The sequence below is a fragment of the Arachis stenosperma genome, chromosome 3, assembly GCF_014773155.1.
Source record: "Arachis stenosperma cultivar V10309 chromosome 3, arast.V10309.gnm1.PFL2, whole genome shotgun sequence".
Classification (NCBI taxonomy): domain Eukaryota; kingdom Viridiplantae; phylum Streptophyta; class Magnoliopsida; order Fabales; family Fabaceae; genus Arachis; species Arachis stenosperma.
The window spans coordinates 30,216,878-30,235,935 of record NC_080379.1 but is presented as its reverse complement, the minus strand read 5'-3'; positions in this window follow the sequence as shown (position 1 = coordinate 30,235,935).

Genomic DNA, 19,058 nt, shown 5'->3' with positions numbered 1-19,058 from the left:
CTTGCAAATTCATGTGTTTACTTGTATTGCACTCTATGTGTTTGATGAAATGTCTCTTATAGCTATTAGTTAGATTTTGTTCCTCTTGGCCTAGGTAGAGTAATTAGTGACACTTGAGTTATCTAATTCCTTTGTTGATTGGTAATTGGAGAGATTGCTAATTGGTTTGGAGTGCACTAAAGCTAGTCTTTCCTTGGGAGTTGGCTAGGACTTGTGGCTCAAGTCAATTCATCCATGATGAGCGGATATTTTGTACGCTTTTTGGGGGTAATTTCATGTAGATTTTAGCATGTTTCAGTTAGTTTTTAGTAAAATAATATTAGTTTTTAGGCAAAAATCATATTTCTGGACTTTACTATGAGTGTGTGTATTTTTCTGTGATTTCAGGTATTTTCTGGCTGAAATTGAGGGAGCTGAGCAAAAATCTGACTTAGGCTGAAAAAGGACTGCTGATGCTGTTGGATCCTGACCTCCCTGCACTCGAAATGGATTTTCTGGAGCTACAGGAGTCCAATTGGCGCGCTCTCAACGGCGTTGGAAAGTAGACATCCAGGGCTTTCCAGCAATATATAATAGTCCATACTTTGCGCGAAGATAGACGACGTAACTTGGCGTTGAACGCCAAGTACATGCTGCTGTCTGGAGTTAAACGCCAGAAAAACGTCATGATCCGGAGTTGAACGCCCAAAACACGTCAAAACCTGGAGTTTGATGCCAAGAAAGGCCTTTACACGTGGAAAGCTTTAGTCTCAGCCCCAGCACACACCAAGTGGGCCCCAGAAGTGGATTTCTGCACCAATTATCTTAGTTTACTCATTTTTCTGTAAACCTAGGTCACTAGTTTACTATTTAAACAACTTTTACAGACTTATCTTGTACCTCATGATATTTCAGATCTGAATTACATACTTTGTGACGGCATGAGTCTCTAAACTCCATTGTTGGGGGTGAGGAGCTCTGCAGCGTCTCGATGATTTAATACAATTCCTTTGTTTTCCATTCAAACACGCTTGTTCTTATCTAAGATGTTTATTCACGCTTAACTGTGGAGAAGGTGATGATCCGTGACACTCATCACCTTCCTCAATCCATGAACGTGTGCCTGACAACCACCTCCGTTCTACATCAGATTGAATGAATGTCTCTTAGCTTCCCTAATCAGAATCTTCGTGGTATAAGCTGGATTGATGGCGGCATTCATGAGAATCCGGAAAGTCTAAACCTTGTCTGTGGTATTCCGAGTAGGATTCCGGGATTGAATGACTGTGACGTGCTTCAGACTTTAACCTGCTGGGCGTTAGTGACAGACGCAAAAGAGGGATTCTATTCCAGTAGGAGCGGGAACCAACCGGTGATTGGCCGTACTGTGACAGAGTGCGTGCATAGCTTTCATTGCGAGGATGGGAAGTAGCCATTGACAACGGTGACACCCTACATAGAGCTTGCCATGGAAGGAACAATGCGTGTGAGAAAAGGACGCCTAGGGAAAGTAGAAATTCAAAAGACAAAGCATCTCCAAAACTCCAACATATTCGTCATTACTGCACAACAAGTAACGCTTTTATTCTCTATTATTAAAGTAATAACTACTTATTCTACGCTCTAATTGGCAACGAAAATACGAGGCTAAAGAATCCTATTGGTATCCTGACTAAGCCAAATAAAATAACATTGATTGCTTCAAACCAATAATCTCTGTGGATTCGACCCTTACTCACGTAAGGTATTACTTGGACGACCCAGTACACTTGCTGGTTAGTTGAACGGAGTTGTGAATTCAACCAGTGCCCCAAGGGTACATGCCAAAGCTCAAAGATAGAATAATATATTAAGAATATTGAATCACAATTTCGTCCACCAAGTTTTTGGCGCCGTTGCCGGGGATTATTGAGTTTGGACAATTGAAGGCTTATTTTATTTCTTAGATTAGGAATAATTTATTTTTATTTTTATTTTTATTGTTATAGAGTCATTAAATCTTGATAGGATAGTTTTTTTTCAAAAAAAAAAAAAAATTTCTTTTCAAAAATATTATTTTTCTTAATTAATTGTTAAATTTTCGTGAGTTTAGTGTCTTGTTCTAAGTTTGGTGTCAATTGCATATCTCATATTTTCTTTTAAAATTTTCGACTTGTGTTCTTTGTTCTTCATTGATCTTCAAGTTGTTCTTGCTTATTTTTCTTGTTTGATCTTGAGTTTTTCTTGTTCTGTGTCTTTTCTTGTTTTTCTTGTGCTTTTTCAAAACATTAGTTTTCAAAAATTTAGTTTATCCATAAAAATAATACATCTTTAAAATACATTACATTTTTAATTCAGTTGGTTATAGTGTTGGCTTATGTTCTTGGCAATTGGGCACCAGTTCTTTTGAAAATCTTTTTCAAAAATAATTTTTCTTGGTTTAATCTGTGCCAAACTTTAAGTTTGGTGTTTTCTTGTTAATTTTAATATAATTTTCGAAAACTTGTCTTGATTTTCTAAAAATTTTAAGTTTGGTGTTCTTTCTTTTGTTCTTGGTGTTCTTGTGAATCTTCAAAGTGTTCTTGAGTTTTTCTTGTGTCTTGATCTTAAAATTTTTAAGTTTGGTGTTCCTTGGTGTTTTCCCTCCAAAAATTTTCGAAAATAAGGAATACTAGATCTAAAAATTTTAAGTCTTGTGTCTTTTGTGTGTTTTTCTCTTTCATCATAAAATTCAAAATTCAAAAATTTTATATTTTCTAACTAATTTTGAACCACTTTTTCGAAATTTTTATATAAGTTTCAGATTTTAATTTCAATTTTTTTCGAAAAGTTTTCAAAAAAAAAAAAAAAAATAAAAAAAAAATAAAAAAAAAAAATTTTATTATCATATTTTCTTTTTATATATTTGTTTTACTTATTCCATTTTTCTAAATCAACATATAAATTATCTCTTGTATTCCAATTCTAAAGTAAGTATGAATGGACAAGACAAGAGGACTCTGGGGTCATATGCTAACCCCACTACTGCTTCATATGGGAGTAGTATTTGTATACCCTCCATTGGAGTTAGTAGCTTTGAGCTGAATCCTCAGCTCATTATCATGGTGCAGCAAAACTGCCAGTATTCTGGTCTTCCACATGAAGAACCTACAGAGTTTCTGGCACAATTTCTGCAAATTGCTGATACAGTACATGATAAGGAAGTGGATCAGGATATCTACAGATTACTACTGTTTCCATTTGCTGTAAAAGATCAAGCTAAGAGGTGGTTAAATAACCAGCCTAAGAACAGCATAAAAACATGGAAACAGCTGTCAGAAAAATTCCTGAATCACTATTTCCCTCCCAAACGGATGACACAGCTAAGGCTAAACATCCAAGGCTTCAAACAAGGAGATAATGAATCCCTTTATGATGCTTGGGAGAGATACAGAGAGATGCTAAGAAAATGCCCCTCTGAAATGTTTTCAGAATGGGTGCAATTAGACATCTTCTACTATGGGCTTACAGAAAAAGCTCAGATTTCTCTAGACCACTCAGCTGGTGGATCTATACACATGAGAAAAACAATTGAAGAAGCTCAAGAGCTTATTGATACAGTTGCCAGAAATCAACATATGTATCTAAGCAGTGAATCTTCTAAGAAAGGAGAAGCTAAAACAGTAACTGCAGAACTCAGTCCGGTGGATCAGGCTAATGAATTTAATCAGCAATTAGACTTTCTAACTCAGCAGCTAGCCGAATTCAATGAGATATTACAGGAAACAAGAATGGCAAACAGGAACATGGAAGTGCAATTAAAGCAAACAGAAAAACGACTGTCAAAACAAATAGTAGAAGAATGCCAAGCAGTTCAATTAAGAAGTGGGAAAACATTAAATACCTCACTTCAAAACAGCAAGAAGCAAGGACATGAACGAATAGCTAATCAAAATCCCTCTGAGGACAAGCAGAGCCCAGAAAGGGATAAAGCTGGCGCTGAACGCCCAGACCATGCTGATTCCTGGCGTTCAACGCCAGAAACAAGCTTGAATCTGGCGTTGAACGCCCAAAAGGAGCATGGTTCTGGCGTTCAAACGCCAGTAACAAGCAAGGAAGTGGCGTCTAACGCCACTCCAGCTCCTACCTCTGGCATTCAAATGCCAGTAGGGAATCAGTCACATACAAGTGCTGATAACAAGGCTTCCCAACCCACTTCTGTAGGTAATAAACCTGCAGCAACTAAGGTTGAGGAATACAGAGCCAAAATGCCTTATCCTCAAAAACTCCGCCAAGCGGAACAAGATAAGCAATTTGCCCGCTTTGCAGACTATCTCAGGACTCTTGAAATAAAGATTCCGTTTGCAGAAGCACTTGAGCAAATACCCTCTTACGCTAAGTTCATGAAAGAGATCTTAAGTCATAAGAAGGATTGGAGGGAGACTGAAAAGGTTTACCTCACTGAAGAATGCAGTGCAGTCATTCTAAAAAGCTTACCTGAGAAGCTTAAAGATCCTGGGAGCTTTATGATACCATGCACATTAGAAGGTAATTGCACCAAGCAAGCTTTATGTGACCTTGGGGCAAGTATCAACCTAATACCTGCATCTACTATCAGAAAGCTTGGTTTAACTGAAGAAATCAAACCAACCAGGATATGTCTTCAACTTGCTGATGGCTCCATTAAATACCCATCAGGCGTGATTGAAGACATGATTGTCAAGGTTGGGCCATTTGCCTTTCCTACTGACTTTGTGGTGCTGGAAATGGAGGAGCACAAGAGTGCAACTCTCATTCTAGGAAGACCTTTCCTAGCAACTGGCCGAACCCTCATTGATGTCCAAAAAGGGGAAGTAACCTTGAGAGTCAATGAGGAGGAATTCAAGTTGAATGTGGTCAAAGCCATGCAACATCCAGACACCCCAAATGACTGCATGAGTGTTGACATGATTGATTCTCTGGTAAGAGAGGTCAATATGGCTGAGAGTCTCGAATCAGAGCTAGAGGACATCTTTAAAGATGTTCAGCCTGATTTGGAGGAGTCAGAGAAGATAATAGAACCTCTGAAAATCCCTCAGGAAGAGGAGAAACCTCCAAAACCCGAGCTCAAACCATTACCACCATCCCTGAAATATGCATTTCTGGGAGAAGGTGAAACCTTTCCTGTAATTATAAGCTCTACCTTGGAGCCACAGGAAGAGGAAGCACTAATTCAAGTGCTAAGGACGCACAAGACAGCTCTTGGGTGGTCCATTAGTGATCTTAAGGGCATTAGCCCAGCCAGGTGCATGCACAAAATCTTGTTGGAAGATGACGCCAAGCCAGTGGTTCAACCACAAAGGCGGCTGAATCCAGCTATGAAAGAAGTGGTGCAGAAAGAGGTCACTAAATTACTAGAGGCTGGGATTATTTATCCTATTTCTGACAGCCCCTGGGTGAGCCCTGTCCAAGTTGTCCCTAAGAAAGGAGGCATGACAGTAGTTCACAATGAAAAAATGAACTGGTTCCTACAAGGACAGTTACAGGGTGGCGTATGTGTATTGATTATAGAAGGCTCAATACAGCCACCAGAAAGGATCATTTTCCTTTACCATTCATAGACCAGATGCTAGAAAGACTAGCAGGTCATGAATACTACTGCTTTCTGGATGGATATTCAGGTTATAATCAAATTGCAGTAGATCCCCAGGATCAAGAGAAAACGGCATTCACATGCCCTTCTGGAGTATTTGCATACAGAAGGATGCCATTTGGCTTATGCAATGCACCTGCAACCTTTCAGAGGTGCATGCTCTCAATTTTCTCTGATATGGTGGAAAAATTCCTGGAAGTCTTCATGGATGACTTTTCAGTATTTGGAGACTCATTCAGCTCCTGCCTTAACCATTTAGCACTTGTTCTGAAAAGATGCCAAGAGACTAACCTGGTTTTAAACTGGGAAAAATGTCACTTTATGGTGACTGAAGGAATTGTCCTTGGACACAAAATTTCGAACAAGGGGATAGAGGTGGACCAAGCTAAGGTAGAAGTAATTGAAAAATTACCACCACCTGCTAATGTTAAGGCAATCAGAAGTTTTCTGGGACATGCAGGGTTTTATAGGAGGTTTATAAAGGATTTTTCAAAAATCGCCAAACCCCTGAGCAACCTGCTAGCTGCAGACATGCCATTTATCTTTGATGAGGAGTGTCTGCAGGCATTTGAAACTCTGAAAGCTAAATTGGTCACAGCACCAATCATCTCTGCACCAGACTGGACATTACCATTTGAACTAATGTGTGATGCCAGTGACCATGCCATTGGTGCAGTGTTGGGGCAAAGGCATGACAAGCTTCTGCATGTCATTTACTATGCCAGCCGTGTGCTAAATGATGCACAGAAGAATTACACAACCACAGAAAAAGAGCTACTTGCAGTGGTTTACGCCATTGACAAATTCAGATCCTACTTAGTAGGATCAAAAGTGATTGTGTACACTGATCATGCTGCTCTTAAATATCTACTCACAAAGCAAGATTCAAAACCCAGACTCATCAGATGGGTGCTGCTTCTGCAAGAGTTTGATATAGAAATAAGAGACAGAAAAGGGACAGAAAATCAAGTAGCAGATCACCTGTCCCGAATAGAACCATTGGAAGGGGCGTCCCTCCCTCTCACTGAAATTTCTGAAACCTTTCCGGATGAGCAATTACTAGCCGTCCAGGAAGTGCCATGGTTTGCAGACATTGCAAACTACAAGGCAGTGAGATTCATACCCAAGGAGTACAGTAAGGTGCAATCAAAGAAATTAATCACAGATGCAAAATACTATCTCTGGGATGAACCATATCTCTTTAAGAGATGTGCAGACGGAGTAATCCGTAGATGTGTGCCTAAAGAAGAAGCACAGAAGATCCTTTGGCATTGCCATGGATCACAGTATGGAGGACATTTTGGAAGTGAACGAACAGCCACAAGAGTCCTCCAGAGTGGCTTCTACTGGCCTACTCTCTATAAAGATTCCCGAGCATTTGTGCTTAACTGTGATAGTTGCCAGAGATCAGGCAACCTGCCCCACAGTTATGCTATGCCTCAACAAGGAATCTTGGAAATTGAGTTGTTTGATGTATGGGGTATTGACTTCATGGGACCTTTCCCACCATCATACTCAAACACCTATATTCTGGTGGCAGTGGATTATGTATCCAAATGGGTGGAGGCTATTGCAACACCCACTAATGACACTAAAACAGTGTTAAAATTCCTCCAGAAACATATCTTCAGCAGATTTGGTATCCCCAGAGTGTTAATCAGTGATGGGGGTACTCATTTCTGTAATAAGCAGCTCTACTCTGCTCTAGTCCGTTATGGAGTCAACCACAGGGTGGCTACTCCATATCACCCACAGACTAATGGGCAGGCAGAAGTCTCAAATAGAGAACTTAAAAGAATCCTGGAACGGACTGTAATTAACCGCAGAAAGGATTGGGCAAGAAGCTTGGATGATGCTCTGTGGGCATACAGAACAGCATTTAAGACCCCTATAGGGACCTCTCCATACCAGCTTGTGTATGGAAAGGCGTGTCACTTGCCAGTGGAACTGGAACACAAGGCCTACTGGGCAACCAGATTCCTGAACCTTGATGCCAAATTAGCTGGAGAAAAACGATTGCTCCAGTTAAATGAGCTAGAAGAGTTTAGACTCAATGCTTTTGAAAATGCAAAAATTTACAAGGAAAAAGCAAAAAAATGGCATGATAAGAAATTGTCATCCAGAGTCTTTAAACCAGGGCAGAAAGTTCTGCTATTTAACTCTAGGCTCAAATTATTCCCCGGGAAATTAAAATCCCGGTGGAGAGGTCCATATGTAATTACAAGTGTATCACCATATGGCTACATAGAGCTTCAAGATAATGACTCTAACAAAAAGTTCATTGTCAATGGACAAAGAGTTAAACATTATCTTGAAGGCAATTTTGAGCAAGAATGCTCAAGACTGAGACTTAATTGAAGAATCAGTGATAGTCCAGCTAATGACATTAAAGAAGCGCTTGCTGGGAGGCAACCCAGCCATATACAAAGTTTAATTACTAATTAAATAAATTTTCTTTCTTTACAGGTTTAGGTATAAGTATCTTCAAAGGTGAAATAACAAATTAACTGAAGTCCCAAGAGTTACAGAGAAATTTGGAAGTTCACTGGCATGAAAAAGCCAGTAAGAAGCACTTTGGGCGTTAAACGCCCAAAAGAAGCACCCACTGGGCGTTTAACGCCAGTAAGGGTAGCCTTCTGGGCGTTAAACGCCAGAAAGGAGCATCTTCTGGGCGTTAAACGCCAGAAAGATGCACCTTCTGGGCGTTTAACGCCAATCTGCTAGCATTCTGGGCGTTTAGAAAAACGCCCAGTAAAGAAGGACTTCCTGGCGTTCAACGCCAGAAAGAAGCATCACATGGGCGTTGAACGCCCAGGAGAAGCATCACATGGGCGTTAAACGCCCAAACCATGCACCATGTGGGCGTTTAACGCCAGGATGGTGGGAGGAGGTACAATTTCGTTTTTCTTTATATTTTTTCCAAATTTTTATGTTTCAACTCATGATTTCTTGCATCAACATATTTCAAATTATCATCTCTCATCCCAAATTAGAGTTCTAAAAATCCTAATTTCTAATATCCCTTTTTCAAAATATCAAAGGTATCTTAATCCATAAAGGACAAATTAATTTTCAATCCAATCAAACTCTTTTAAAAATTTGTTTTCAAAACTCAATTATCTTTTTAAAAAAAAAAAATATCTTTTTCAAAATTAAATTTTTCAGATTTGTCTTTTAAATTCTTATTCATATCTTTCTCTTTTAAAAATTATATCTTTTTCTAATCATATCTTTTAAAATCATATCTTTTATCTTATCTCTTTCTTATTTTTCGAAAAATAACCCACCCCCCCTCCCTATATCTTGTGTTCGGCGCCCTCCTCATCATCCAAACTGCTCTCCTCCTATCCCTCTTCTTTCTTCTCTTTTTGCTTGAGGACAAGCAAAGCTCTAAGTTTGGTGTGGATATCCGTGATCATCAAATTCATGGCCCCAAGAGGAAAACAACCCACCCAAAAGGGCAAGAAAGAAAGCGCTCCAAAGCCACTTTGGAATCAAGGGAAGTTCTTATCTAAAGAACATTCAGATCATTATTATAAAATAATGAGTCACAGATCAGTGATCCCGGAAGTCAGATTTGATTTGAAAGAAGATGAATATCCGGAGATCCAAGAGCAAATCAGAAACAGGCATTGGGAAATTCTGGCCAATCCTGAAACAAAAGTGGGAAGAAACATGGTTCAAGAGTTCTATGCTAATCTATGGCAGACAGAAAGGCAAAGAATCGTTGGAGCTGCTATCTTTGATCATAAAACTGTGGTCAGAGGAAAGATCATTCATACCAATCCTGACAGGATCAGGGAGATATTCAAGATTCCTCAACTAAAAGACGACCCAGACTCCTTTAATAGGAGAATGATGAGGGTCAATAAAGGATTGGACAGGATCTTGGAAGATATATGCGTTCCTGGAGCCAAGTGGACTACCAGCACAACTGGCGACCCAGTTCAACTAAAAAGGGAGGATCTAAAACCAGTAGCCAGAGGCTGGCTGGATTTCGTAGGGCGTTCCATATTGCCCACCAGCAACCGTTCTGAAGTAACCATCAAAAGAGCTGTCATGATTCACTGCATCATGTTGGGAAAAGAGGTAGAAGTCCATCAACTGATCTCATGTGAGCTATACAAAGTAGCAAACAGGAACTCTAAAGACGCCAGATTGGCCTATCCAAGCTTAATTTCTATGCTCTGCAAAGATGCCGGAGTGAAGATGGGAATAACAGAGTACATCCCAGTTGAAAAGCCAATTACTGGAATATCAATGGTCAGACAGCAACAAGATGATTCAACCAGGAAGAGAGCACAAGAAGCTCTCCCAGAACTGCCTCAATTCGAATATTGGGAACATCTTGAAGCCTCTATTTCCAGATTGCAAGAAGCTATGGATCAAATAAAGGAAGAACAGAATAATCAAAGTAGCATGCTTTGCAAACTGCTCAAAGAACAGGAGGAGCAAGGGCGTGATCTAAGGGAGCTGAAGCGCCAAAAATTAATCCTTGAACAACACCCCAGAGATTAGAAGAACACGTCCTTCCTCAAAACAAAAGGTTGCTGAGTTCCAATTTTCCTGCTTTAATTTAGTGATAGCATTTTTTATTTGAAATTCACCTTAGGAGATATTTAGTAGTAATTAGTATGTCTATTTTGATTTTATTTCCAATTAAGCTATAGTTTATTCTTCTCATCATCATCAGGCATGAATAAAGTAGTAGATTTTATTTTAGAATAAAGAAGTAATCTATATTTTTCGAGTTCCTAATAATAAAATTTATAATTAATTATATGTGGTGGCAATACTTTTGTTCTCTGAATGAATGCTTGAACAGTGCATAAATTGTATTTTGAATTTGATGAATATTGGCTCCTGAAAGGATGAGGAACACGAAAAATATTATTGATGATCTGAAAAATCATGAAATTGATTCTTGAAGCAAGAAAAAGCAGTTCAAAAAAAAAAAAAAAAAAAAAATTTACAATCAAAAGGAATAAAAGCCAAGCAGCCCTTAAAACCAAAAGGCAAGGGTAAAAAGGATCCAAGGCTTTGAGCATCAATGGAGAGGAGGGCCCAAGGAAATAAAATCCAGGCCTAAGCGGCTAAACCAAGCTGTCCCTAACCATGTGCTTGTGGCATGCAGGTCCAAGTTACAAGCTTGAGACTGAGTGGTTAAAGTCGTGATCCAAAGCAAAAGAGTGTGCTTAAGAGCTCTGGACACCACTAACTGGGGACTCTAGCAAAGCTGAGTCACAATCTGAAAAGGTTCACCCAGTTATGTGTCTGTGGCATTTATGTATCCGGTGGTAATACTGGAAGACAAAATGCTTAGGGCCACGGCCAAGACTCATAAATAGCTGTGTTCAAGAATCAACATACTACACTAGGAGAGTCAATAATACTATCTGAATTCTGAGTTCCTAAGGATGCCAATTATTCTGAAATTCTAAAGATACAGGGAGATGCCAAAACTGTTCAGAGACAAAAAGCTACAAGCCCCGCTCATCTAATAAGAATCTGAGCTTCATTTAAAACTCTAAAATATATATTACTTCTTAATTTCTGTTAGAGCCTATTTTATTCATCTAGTTGCTTGAGGACAAGCAACAGTTTAAGTTTGGTGTTGTGATGAGCGGATATTTTGTACGCTTTTTGGGGGTAATTTCATGTAGATTTTAGCATGTTTCAGTTAGTTTTTAGTAAAATAATATTAGTTTTTAGGCAAAAATCATATTTCTGGACTTTACTATGAGTGTGTATTTTTTTGTGATTTCAGGTATTTTCTGGCTGAAATTGAGGGAGCTGAGCAAAAATCTGACTTAGGCTGAAAAAGGACTGCTGATGCTGTTGGATCCTGACCTCCCTGCACTCGAAATGGATTTTCTGGAGCTACAGGAGTCCAATTGGCGCGCTCTCAACGGCGTTGGAAAGTAGACATCCAGGGCTTTCCAGCAATATATAATAGTCCATACTTTGCGCGAAGATAGACGACGTAACTTGGCGTTGAACGCCAAGTACATGCTGCTGTCTGGAGTTAAACGCCAGAAAAACGTCATGATCCGGAGTTGAACGCCCAAAACACGTCAAAACCTGGAGTTTGACGCCAAGAAAGGCCTTTACACGTGGAAAGCTTTAGTCTCAGCCCCAGCACACACCAAGTGGGCCCCAGAAGTGGATTTCTGCACCAATTATCTTAGTTTACTCATTTTTCTGTAAACCTAGGTCACTAGTTTACTATTTAAACAACTTTTACAGACTTATCTTGTACCTCATGATATTTTCAGATCTGAATTACATACTTTGTGACGGCATGAGTCTCTAAACTCCATTGTTGGGGGTGAGGAGCTCTGCAGCGTCTCGATGATTTAATACAATTCCTTTGTTTTCCATTCAAACACGCTTGTTCTTATCTAAGATGTTTATTCACGCTTAACTGTGGAGAAGGTGATGATCCGTGACACTCATCACCTTCCTCAATCCATGAACGTGTGCCTGACAACCACCTCCGTTCTACATCAGATTGAATGAATGTCTCTTAGCTTCCCTAATCAGAATCTTCGTGGTATAAGCTGGATTGATGGCGGCATTCATGAGAATCCGGAAAGTCTAAACCTTGTCTGTGGTATTCCGAGTAGGATTCCGGGATTGAATGACTGTGACGTGCTTCAGACTTTAACCTGCTGGGCGTTAGTGACAGACGCAAAAGAGGGATTCTATTCCAGTAGGAGCGGGAACCACCGGTGATTGGCCGTACTGTGACAGAGTGCGTGCATAGCTTTCATTGCGAGGATGGGAAGTAGCCATTGACAACGGTGACACCCTACATAGAGCTTGCCATGGAAGGAACAATGCGTGTGAGAAAAGGACGCCTAGGGAAAGTAGAAATTCAAAAGACAAAGCATCTCCAAAACTCCAACATATTCGTCATTACTGCACAACAAGTAACGCTTTTATTCTCTATTATTAAAGTAATAACTACTTATTCTACGCTCTAATTGGCAACGAAAATACGAGGCTAAAGAATCCTATTGGTATCCTGACTAAGCCAAATAAAATAACATTGATTGCTTCAAACCAATAATCTCTGTGGATTCGACCCTTACTCACGTAAGGTATTACTTGGACGACCCAGTACACTTGCTGGTTAGTTGAACGGAGTTGTGAATTCAACCAGTGCCCCAAGGGTACATGCCAAAGCTCAAAAGATAGAATAATATATTAAGAATATTGAATCACAATTTCGTCCACCAATCCACTTGACTTTCCTTTATTTAGTTAGGGTTAACTAAGTGGTAGCAATGAACAATTCTCATCACAATTGAGAAGGATAACTAGGATAGGACTTCTAATTTTCATACCTTGCCAAGAGCCTTTTATAGTTGTTAGTTTATTTTCATTGCCATTTACTTTTCATGCTTCTTATCCAAAAACCCCAAAATAACTCACAACCAATAACAAGACACTTTATTGTAATTCCTAGGGAGAACGACCCGAGGTTTGAATACTTCGGTTTATAAATTTAGGGGTTTGTTTTAGTGACAAACAACTTTTTGTATGAAAAGATTATTGCTTGGTTTAGGAACTATACTTGCAACGAGAATTCATTTGTGAAATTCTAAACCATCAAAAATCTAATCATCAACTACTGACACTAACAAAATGAGAATGCATATGAGAAACACAAAATACTCAAGATAAGAGAATTTAAAGATCAGAGCAATGAAATCATCAAGAACATCTTGAAGATCACTTAAGACACATGAATGAATGCAAGAAGAACAGAAACATGCAATTGATACCAAACTTAACATGAGACTCTAGACTCAACAAGAAGCATACAATATTTTTGGTTTTTATGATTTTGTAATTTTTTTGGTTTTTTTTTTCGAAAATTAAGTGGAAGAAGAAAATAAAGATATCAAAATTCTTAATGAGAATTCCAGGAATCATGCAATGTTAGTCTAAAGCTTCAGTCTAAAGAAATTAGACATGGCTAGCCAAGCTTCAGCAGGACATTGCATTCAAGAGCTAAATTGATGAGAATCAATCAGCTTTGGTGATGATAAGAACATCACCTTGAAACACTAGAATTCATTCTTAAGAACTCTGAAGACAAATACCTAATCTAAGCAACAAGATGAACCGTCAGTTGTCCAAACTCAACAATCCCCGGCAACGGCGCCAAAAACTTGGTGCACGAAATTGTGATAACTACTTTTCACAACTCAAATAATCCCCGGTAATGAATCCAAAAACTTGGTGTTCAATACCATGGCATAAACACAACTTCGCACAACTAACCAGCAAGTGCACTGGGTCGTCCAAGTAATAAACCTTACGCGAGTAAGGGTCGATCCCACGGAGATTGTTGGTATGAAGCAAGCTATGGTCATCTTGTAAATCTCAGTCAGGCAGACTCAAATGGTTATGGATGATATATGAATAAAATATAAAGATAAAGATAGAGATACTTATGCAATTCATTGGTGAGAACCTCAGATAAGCGTATGAAGATGCTTTGTCCCTTCCGTCTCTCTGCTTTCCTACTGTCTTCATCCAATCCTTCTTACTCCTTTCCATGGCAAGCTGTATGTTGGGCATCACCGTTGTCAATGGCTACAGTCCCGTCCTCTCAGTGAAAATATTCAACGAACCCTGTCACGGCACGGCTATTCAGCTGTCGGTTCTCGATCATGTCGGAATAGAATCCAGTGATTCTTTTGCGTCTGTCACTAACGCCCCACAATCGCGAGTTTGAAGCTCGTCACAGTCATTCAATCATTGAATCCCACTCAGAATACCACAGACAAGGTTTAGATCTTCCGGATTCTCTTGAATGCCGCCATCAATTCTAGCTTATACCACGAAGATTCCGGTTAAAGAACCCAAGAGATATCCACCCAATCTAAGGTAGAACGGAGGTGGTTGTCAGGCACACGTTCATAGGTGAGAATGATGATGAGTGTCACAGATCATCACATTCATCAAGTTGAAGAACAAGTGATATCTTAGAACAAGAACAAGCTGAATTGAATAGAAGAACAATAGTAATTGCATTAATACTCGAGGTACAGCAGAGCTCCACACCTTAATCTATGGTGTGTAGAAACTCCACCGTTGAAAATACATAAGAATAAGGTCTAGGCATGGCCGTGAGGCCAGCCCCCATGATCTAAGATAGCATAAGACTAAAGTTAGCTACCGAGATGAAAATACAATAGTAAAAGGTCCTACTTATAGGGAACTAGTAGCTTAAGATTTACAAAGATGAGTAAATGACATAAAAATCCACTTCCGGGCCCACTTGGTGTGTGCTTCGACTGAGCATTGAAGCATTTTCATGTAGAGACTCTTCTTGGAGTTAAACGCCAGCTTTTGTGCCAGTTTGGGCGTTTAACTCCCATTCTTGTGCCAGTTCCGGCGTTTTACGCCAGAATTCTTGAGCTGATTTGGAACGCCGGTTTGGGCCATCAAATCTTTGACAAAGTATGGACTATTATACATTGCTGGAAATCCCAGGATGTCTACTTTCCAAAGCCATTGAGAGCGCGCCAATTAGGCTTCTGTAGCTCCAGAAAATCCACTTCGAGTGCAGGGAGGTCAGAATCCAACAGCATCTGCAGTCCTTTTCAGTCTCTGAATCAAATTTTTGCTCAAGTCCCTCAATTTCAGCCAGAAAATATCTGAAATCATAAAAAAACACACAAACTCATAGTAAAGTCCAGAAAAGTGAATTTTAACTAAAAACTAATAAAAATATACTAAAAACTAACTAAATCTACTAAAAACATACTAAAAATAATGCCAAAAAGCGTACAAATTATCCGCTCATCAATTGGCAAGTTGAATGCTAGCCTCACATTTTCTGGACTGAAATCTAAGTATTTCCCTCGAACCATTGTAAGCCAATTCTTTGGGTTTGGGTTCATACCTTGATCATGGTTCCTTGTGATCCATGCGTTTGCATAGAACTCTTGAATCATTAAGATTTCGACTTGTTGAATGGGGTTGGCAAGAACTTCTCAACCTCTTCTTTGGATCTCTTGTCGGATCTCCGGATATTCGCCCTTTTTGAGCCTAAAAGGGACCTCAGGGATTACCTTCTTCTTGGCCACAACTTCATAGAAGTGGTCTTGATGGACCTTTGAGATGAATCTTTCCATCTCCCATGACTCAGAGGTGGAGGCAGTTGCCTTCCCTTTCCTCTTTCTAGAGGTTTCTCTGGCCTTAGGTGCCATAATTGGTTATGAAAAAATAAAAAGCAATGCTTTTACCACACCAAACTTAAAATATTTGCTTGTCCTCGAGCAAAAGATGAAAGAAAGATGTAGAAGAAGAAGAAAATAGAAGAGATGGAAGGTGTATGTGTTTCGGCCAAGGGGAGGGGAAGGTGTGTATGATGTGTGAAAATGAAGGAGTGGAGAGGGGTATTTATAGGAAAAGGGAAGGAGAGTGGCCAAAAGGTTTGGGTGGGTTTGGGAGGGTAATGGTTTTGAATTTTGAAGGTGGGTGGGGGGTTTTTGGGGAAGAGTGAAGGAAGTGATTGGTGAAGGGTATTTGGGGAAGAGATATGGAGGTGATTGGTGAAGGGTATTTGGGGAAGAGTGTTGTAGAAAGGTGTGAAGAGGAGAGAGAGTGAGTTGAGGTTGATGGGGATCCTGTGGGGTCCACAGATCCTGAGGGGGTCAAAGAATTCTTATCCCTGCTCCAATTGGGCATTCAAAACGCCTTAGAGTGCAATTTTGGCGTTTGAACGCTAGTCTGCTGTCCTGTTCTGGCATTTAAACGCCAGTTTTTCTTCTTGTTCTGGCGTCTAAATGCCAGTTTGTTACCATGTTCTGGCATTTAAACGCCAGTCTGGTGCCCTATTCTGGCGTTTAAACGCTCAGAAAGGTGCCAGATTGGGCGTTTAATGCCCATTTTGCTACCCTTACTGGCATTTAAATGCCAGTAAGTCCTTCCTCCAGTGTGTGCTATTTTCAATGCTGTTTTTGATTTTTTTTTCTTTATTTTTGTAATTGTCTTTGTGACTTCACATGATCATCAACCTAAAAGAAAACAAAATAATATAGATTAAAATAAAATTGGGTTGCCTCCCAATAAGCGCTTCTTTAATGTCAATAGCTTGACAGTGAGCTCTCATGGAGTCTCACAGATGATCAGAGTATGGTTGAGATCTCTCAACACCAAACTTAGAGTTTGGTTGTGGCCTCCCAACACCAAACTTAGAGTTTGAATGTGGGGGCTCTGTTTGACTCTGTATTGGAAGAAGCTCTTCATGCTTACTCTCCATGGTTACAGATGGAGAACCTTGAGTCTTTACTACAAGGCATTCTTCATTCACATGAAGGATCAACTCTCCTCTGTCAACATCAATCACAACTCTTGTTGTGGCTAGGAAGGGTCTTCCAAGGATGATGGATTCATCCTCATCCCTCCTAGTGTCTAGGATTATGAAATCAGCAGGGAAGTAAAGGCCTTCAACCTATACTAGCACGTCCTCTACTAATCCATAAGCCTTTTTCATAGATTTATCTGCCATCTCCAATGAGTATTTGGCAGCCTGTACCTCATAGATTTCCAGTTTCTCCATTACAGAGAGTGGCATCATGTTTATCCCTGACCCCAGGTCACACAAAGCTTTTTCAAAGGTCATGGTGCCTATGGTATAGAGTATTAAGAATTTACCAGGATCCTGTTTCCTTTGAGGTAAATTTTGCTGAACTAATGTATTCAGTTCATTGGTGAGTAAGGGAGGCTCTTCCTCCCAAGTCTCATTACCAAATAGCTTGGCATTCAGCTTCATGATTGCTCCTAAATATTGGGTAACTTGCCCTTCAACAATGTTTTCATCATCTTCAGTAGATGAATAGTTATCAGAGCTCATGAATGGTAAAAGAAGGTCCAAGGGAATCTCTATGGTCTCTGTATGAGCCTCAGATTCCTTTGGTTCCTCATTAGGGTATTCCTTACTGGCCACTGGACGTTCCTAGAGGTTTTCCTCATTGGGATTCACGTCCTCCTCCTCCTTTAAGGTTTTAGCCATGCTGATTATATCAATGGCCTTGCACTCTCCTTTGGGATTCTCTTCTGTATTGCTTGGGAGAGTGCTAGGGGGAGTTTTAGTAACCCTTTTACTCAGCTGGCCCACTTGTGCCTCCAAATTTCTAATGGAGGATCTTGTTTCAGTCATGAAACTAAGAGTGGCCTTAGATAGATCAGAGATTATGTTTGCTAAGCTAGAAGGATTCTGCTCAGAATGCTCTGTCTGTTGCTGAGATGATGATAGGAAAAGTTTGCTATTGCTAAACCTGTTTCTTCCACTATTGTTATTATTGAAGCCTTGCTTCTGTTAATCCTTCCATAAAAAATTTGGATGATTTTCCCATGAAGGATTATAGGTGTTGCCAAAGGCTTCACCCATGTAATTCACCTCTGCCATTGCAGGGCTCTCAGAATCATAAGCTTATTCTTCAGAAGATGCTTCTTTAGCACTGTTGGATGCATTTTGCAATCCACTCAGACTCTGAGAGATCATATTGACTTGTTGGGTCAATATTTTGTTCTGAGCCAGTATGGCATTCAGAGCATCAATTTCAAGAACTCTTCTCTTTTGCAGCGTCCCATTACTCATAGGATTCCTCTCAAAGGTATACATGAACTGGTTATTTGCAACCATTTCAATAAGTTCCTGAGCTTCTGCAGGTATTTTCTTTAGGTGAATGGATCCACCTACAGAGTGGTCCAGTGACATCTTGGAAAATTCAGACAGACCATCATAGAATATATCTAATGTGGTCTATTCTGAAAGCATGTCAGAAGGATACTTTTTGGTCAGTTGCTTGTATATTTCCCAAGCTTCATAGAGGAACTCACCATCTTTTTGTCTGAAGGTCTGAACATCCACTCTAAGCTTGCTCAGCTTTTGAGGAAGAAAGAACTTGGCTAAGAAAGCCATGACCAGCTTATCCCAAGAGTCCAGGCTATCTCTAGGTTGTGAGTCCAACCATGTTCTAGCTCTGTCCCTTACAACAAAAGGGAAAAACATAAGCTTGTAGACCTCAGGATCAACTCCATTGGTCATAACAGTATCACAGATCTGCAAGAACTCAGTTAAAAACTGATAAGGGTCTTCTGATGGAAGTCCATGAAACTTGCAGTTCTGTTGCAGTAGAGAAACTAATTGAGGCTTTAGCTCAGAATTATTTGCTCCTATGGCAGGGATTGAGATGCTTCTTCCATAGAAGTTGGAAGTTGGTGTAGTAAAATCACCAAGCATCTTCCTTGCATTGTTGTTTGGTTCGGCCATAATTATTTTTTTTTTGCTGCTTCCTTTTCGAAAATTTCAGTGAGGTCCTCTTCAGAGTTTTGTGCTTTAGCTGCTCTTAACTTTCTCTTCAGAGTCCTTTCAGGTTCAGGATCAGCTTCAACAAGTATGCCTTTATCTTTGTTCCTGCTCATATGAAAGAGAAAAAAACAAAGAAAATATAGAATCCTC